Genomic DNA, 6,000 nt, shown 5'->3' with positions numbered 1-6,000 from the left:
TGGAAAACATCCAACAACCACTCTCTTGGTTGTACTTGCAATTGATTGGCCATCTGTCAAAAATTGTTCTGTTTTTGTACAAGTGTTTTGTGCAGGTACATTCGAAGATAACTTCCCAGCAGAAGTTGTAGAATGATACTATTTTGGAATAGTTCTGAACCCATGTCTAAAAGCAACCTAAATAACAATTGTTGGACATGACAAGTGAGAAAGAGAGAAAACTCTGAGGGTCTCCCTTCCACTTCTCTGTGCAGCTATTTTCACTATTACAAGTACGTCTGGTCCACTGGAAGTAGCCAATTTGAAATAATTCTCCCACTGCCCACAGTGGAGTGGCTCTGGTAAGCCTCCTCCACTTCAGAGGAGGAAGAATGTTCACACCACCCTAATGTGACTAGTAAGTTCAGGATTGAGTCCCCCCATATGAAGTCATCTAATGATGACCCTGAACAAATTGGTATTGAAATGTGTCAGGTTCCTTGTCCTGTGAAACTGAAGCAATCTGTTGCTTAAAAGGTTAATATTAGAATGGCACACAATGAGTTGAAGCCGTCTCAGATGTAGCTTGTGGATGTGATGAAGGAAACATCATGAGACTAAACAAAAGGTAGCAAGGATATTTCATGCCCAGATAATGCAAGACATTGTGGCTCCAAGGATGTTTCTAAGTGCACCCAGTCCTGTGGGTATGATTTCATGTGGATATGTACTCCTGCAGAAAGAGGGAGTATAGAAGGGATTATTCATTTAGAACACAACCCACGAAGTGCCAATTTCAGAGGAGTCCCCATGGAAACTGGGAAGACGGCAAGACAAGCACAAAAGATTTATGAAACTAAAACAGAAGCATCAGCTTCCAGGGTCTATTCTCTGGCTTCAGTTAAAAGTCAGGTTCCTTTTCGCTTTGGAACCTGATTACACAGCCTTCTTTTTGGCGAATGTGAAACAATCAGATTCACCTTGAAGTGATAAACTCCCTCATCTGGCAAACTTTTAGTCTAGCTATCTTCCTTCGGATCGTAAACTAGAATCGAGAAATTAGGATGCAAGCTTTAGCGCTGCACGCCGTTTTTGAAATTCGGCGCTGAGTGTTCAGAACCAGCAACGAAACCACATTTGGAACTCTTTCCCGCCCCCTTTGCGGAGTTTTGTATCTAGAACTCCCTTGGTCCCTGATGAGCCTTTTCCACTGATTTTTCGACACAGGTAGTCCGCGCAGAGCCCCGCGGCGCTCTTCAAGCAGGAAGCGCAGGTGTGAGACCGCGTGCACTTGTTCGCTTCGGGTACTTGGTTTGGACCAGATATTCTCCATCGCCGGCTATCACGGATCCGGGTAGAGAAGCCGAGCCGGGCGACCTCAAGGAAGGCTCTTATTCTGGAGTAGTCCGGTGCGTCAGAAAGAAGGGTCCCCAATTGCTTCCTTCGCGGAACTGGAATCAAAAGTCGCCCTGCCGCCGCTCCCCCGCTACCCTTTCTGGCTCTCTCTCCTGGAGCGGATGAAAGAGACACGGGAGGGGGCGGGGGCCGGGAGAAGGGGAGGGCCTCTGCAGCAGGGGGCCTCTCCTGGTTGGGCCCGCGTGCGCCGCCTGTCACTGGGCGGCTTGTATGTCGGCGGCCTGGCCCCGCCCCGCCTCTTCGCAGCCCGCGGCGCGGACAGAGATGACACAGAGCCTCGGTGGCTACCGCTGCCCTGAGCTACGGCTCTTCGCTCCTGTGTAGTTCTGAGGCCGGGTGGGCGCGAGGGCGAGGAGTCTCCTGGCGCCACCCGCGAGGAGGAGGGGGAGGGAGAGAGGGAACGGCGGTGGCGCTACTGCTGCCGCTTTCAGTCGGCTTCCCCGCAAGCGAGAGAGGCTACCCCGGGCTGCAGCCTTGCTAAGCGCCGCCCGGGAGCCCGCCTTCCCTGTGGAGAGGGGGCCGCTCGGCTGCTGGCATGGTGGCATTTGGACCGGCGGCGGCGGCGGGGCGCTGCTGAGAAAAAGCCCAGCCGGCGACCAGAGAGTGAAGGAGTGAGTGAAGCCAAGGCAGCCCAAGCGCAGCGCGGCTCTCCAGGCCGGGCCGCCACCTCTTTTAATCGCTCGCCGTCTTTTCGGGGGCTTTCCCCGCCACCCTTTCCAAACCACAGCCGGGCCTGGCGTTCCCCGCAAGGCGTGCCTGCAGGCCCCGGGGAGGCCGCGGCGGAGCTTGGCCCACGCGCCCCTACCCCGACCACCTCGGGGTCCCGCGGGGCGCCGGTGGGGGCCTCTGTGCGGCTCGGGGCGCGCGGCTGGCTCTAGGGAGTTGCCTCCCCCAAGGCAGCATGGAAAGAGACGGAACGGACAGGCCCTGAAAAGGCAGCCGGGGAAAGGGGCTCTTGATTCTGCCAAGTCTTCTTCTTCCCCGCTCCCCCCAGTTCCGCTGATCTCACCCAAATTGGGCCGACGGGAGCTTCCCCAGCCTGGGACCGCCGGAGGGATCCCGCAGCGCCGAGCTCAGTTGGAGCGGAGCCTTGTTTTCTGTTGCAATTCCCACCCCCCTCGCTTCGCAGCATCTCCAGCGAATTAAAGCGGGACCGGGACGAGGGGCTTGCCCCTGGTCTCCCGGCGCGTTCGTCGGAGCAAAACAATCACTCTGTTTAGAAAGGGCCAGTGTCACTGGGGATCCCCCACTGACAAAGACTTGAGAGCTTTCCACGGCAGCGGCAGCGGCAGCGGCAGCAGCAGCAGCAGCAGCAACTACAGAGAAGGTAAAGGGTTGCTCTGGGCTTGGGTGGTGATGCTTAATCGTCTTGGCATTACTTTGTGGGGAAGGAAAAAAAGGGGAGCGCTTTTTTTTTGCTTCTTTGTTTTTTTGCCTTTGAAATTCTCCTGCACTCCGATCTCACACATATTTCTGTAGAAGAAAATATCCCTTCTATGTCCCCCTTCCTAAGAGTCTGATAGAATTATAGCTTTAAGACTAATGATCAGTTTAACAGATCTAAATAAAGTTGTTTATTGCACATATAACATTGAGGAACCCACTGCATTTTTGGGAGCAAGTATCCCAGATCTGAATGGATTTGCACAGGATCATAGCTACTGCAAAACATTCGCTAGTAGATGATGTATCTTTTTCAGTAGCTGACAAACAATGACTAGATTTTATTTAGAACTTAAGGCACTTGTGTGAGATTGAAATTCCTCCATAGAAAAAGTAACTTTTGACTGCTTTTCACTTTTTTAAAATGTTGTTTCTGAGTCTGGGACTTTAAAAAGTTGGGAGAAATGTCACTTGTTACCTGTCATTGAAAAGATTGTTTCAGCAGACTTTGTAAATGAAGAAATTGGATTTATTTTTTCCTATAATAGTTGGGTATTCCGGTAGTGTTCAGTTTGAACATAAAAAAATTCAACTTATTAGTGAGACTTTAAATCTCCTCACTGACCTCAATCAGATATTTTCACTGTAGAGTCCAGACTGCATGACAGCATGGCGGGGGAGCAGTGGGGGGAGTGTTAGAATCCTATTAGTATCACTATTGCATTATATGTCACTTTAATAAAAAGAGATTAAAAGGTGGGTTAGCAAAGAGGAACATGTTTACAGTTAGAGTAGAAATTCCTTTTAATCTGCATATAAATATATAATTTTTGAGCCAGTTTGTTATAGGAGAGAGGGTGAAGTATGTTTTAGGTATTGAGAAAAAAGAGAAATTTGTCCTAGAATAAAAGATACGAAAGAAGCAGATGAAGATTTAGAAAGAAATGTGCAGTTTGTCCATAAGCATGTTCATGCTTAACTAGGCATCAGTTTGCTAAATGAGGCATACATTTTTAATAATTTGTGATATTAACTACAATTGGAAGAATTTTCTGTGATCCGTGTGTTAGTACAGTATATGTACTAATGTAATAAAATCTCTAATGGACAGCTTTGATTAACTTGAAAGCTTTCCTTTTATATCATAATTATATTCTACCCTTTGTTTAAAATGACACAGCTAGCAAAAAACCTTCTTTATCTACAAATAATTGCTGATGTATCCACACCTGAAACTATGTTAATTAGCATGCTAGAAAGGTCACTTCAACATTTTCACAAGCAAGCTTTCTGGCTGCTTTGACTTAAGCGATTACATTCAATAAAGAGCTGCCACATTATCAGCTGTGTCCACTTCTTTTCCATGATGAATGGACAGTAAACATTTTTCTTTTTTTTTTTTTTTTTTTTTTTTTTTATTAAAATTTTTATAAATTTTAAAAAAAAAAACAAGAACAATACAGAACAAAAAACAACATATACAAAAGAAAAAAAAATTAAACAATACATATAAAAAAAACCCCCACCCCACACCCCTCCCAAAAACCCTCCCTTCCCCCCCCCTGAGCTTCCCAGAGCAGAATATAGGCTTAAGAAAATAATAATAAAAAAAAAAAAAAAAAAAAAAAAATAAAAATTAAATTAAAAACTTTATATTTATATATATAAAAAGGATATCTATAATATATATAAAAATAAAACTTATGAAAAAGCTATATAATATTTTTGTATACCCAATCTAAATTGTATAAATTTTATCCATTTGTCCCAGATAGCAAAAAACTTCTCTTGCGTTTGTTGCTTTAAGAAAGCCGAAATCTTTGCCATTTCTGCCAGATAAGCTACTTTAAAAAACCATTCCTGCAATGTAGGCAAAGATTCCTTCTTCCAATATTGTCCAATTAACAGCCTCGCGGCTGTGATCAAGTTTAACATCAATACAACCTCCTTTGTATCACAATCTGTAACAATACCTAACAAAAATAATTGCGGAGTAAATTTTACCCTCCTTCTAAAAATTCTCTGGATATTCCACCATATTTTGATCCAAAATGCTTTTATCTCTCTACATGACCACCAAATATGATAATAGGAAGCCTCCTTATAACCACATCTCCAACATTTAGGTTGCACGTCAGGGTACATGTAAGACATTTTTTGTGGATCAAGGTGCCATCTATAAAACATTTTATAAAAATTCTCCCTTAGATTCTGTGCTTGAGTAAATTTGACATTTCTCACCCAAATAGTTTCCCAGGTGTCCAATGAAACTGGCTCACCAAAGTTCTGCGCCCATCTAATCATACAATCTTTAATTAGTTCCGTTTCTGAGTCCAATTCAACTAAAACCCCATAAATTCTCTTAATGTGGGTTTGTCTTTGATCCTTCAGTTGCTTAATAAGATTTTCATCTTCTCTAAGAAAACCCACCTTACAATCCATCTTCCATCTATCTAGTAGTTGCCTATATTGGAACCAAGAATAAGTAAAATTTTCTTGTGCTAATTCTTCCCGTGATTTTAATTGCCAGTTTTGTCCATCCCATTTAAGTAACTGTCTGTAAGACACCATATCCATTTTAACCCCTCTTTTTATTCCTTCTATCGCATGCCAAGGTATGACAGTAAACATTTTTCAGTCTTCTCTGAATTTAGTCTCCTCCCTTAATAGACAATGTTGTTAAATGGGATCTTTTCAAAAATGGATTGCTTTCAACTCATTAAGTACAGTGTTAGATGACTATTTAATTGGAAGGGGGGGGGGTTATAGACTTACTTACATTACATTTCTGCAAGAGATTTTTATTGTTACACTGTCTATTGTACCATTTAATTCATTGAGCTCATTTCCGTGGGGAACAAATAAACAATGTATTGACTCTATAGAGGTAACATGAAGTTTGTCAAGGCTTTCTTTAAGTATTGCTATAATTATTCCTAATTTATAGTATGCATTCCACATCCATCTGATATAGTCCTCTTTTGGCTGCATAACATATTTTTTTAATAAAGACTCTTTTTGTATTATCATTAAAGACAGAGAGTAAAGGTTTTTGTCATAGTTGATTGATTCTGGAGGCATGGGTAAAAATGTTTTAATTAAATAGCTTTAAAATCTTGAGCAGTTAGCCCCAAATTTCTCTCTTCATTTTATTCTTTGACTTATGTGCTTAGAATGGAATATGATAGACAAAGCTATAAGCTAGGATGTAAAATCATTAAT

The 6,000-nt window shown here is 43.3% G+C and overlaps 1 protein-coding gene across 2 annotated transcripts in view; it reads left to right on the top strand.

Annotated features, from left to right (window-relative positions):
- Positions 1–1,636: 1,636 nt before the first annotated feature.
- LARGE1 (LARGE xylosyl- and glucuronyltransferase 1) overlaps positions 1,637–6,000 on the top strand; it is a 405,761-nt gene continuing 401,397 nt past the window's right edge. Inside the window, exon 1 of one of the 2 annotated variants that reach the window (XM_039353060.1) lies at positions 1,637–2,722. The gene's annotated coding sequence lies outside the window, so the exon portion shown is untranslated. The remainder of the gene's footprint in view (positions 2,723–6,000) is intronic. The other variant, XM_039353059.1, reaches the window with a different exon arrangement.

This window comes from Crotalus tigris, unplaced genomic scaffold, assembly GCF_016545835.1.
Source record: "Crotalus tigris isolate CLP2741 ecotype Arizona unplaced genomic scaffold, ASM1654583v1 scf7180000018491.14276545383:2951260, whole genome shotgun sequence".
NCBI classification, from domain to species: domain Eukaryota; kingdom Metazoa; phylum Chordata; class Lepidosauria; order Squamata; family Viperidae; genus Crotalus; species Crotalus tigris.
This window is presented reverse-complemented; position numbering and strand designations above follow the sequence as displayed.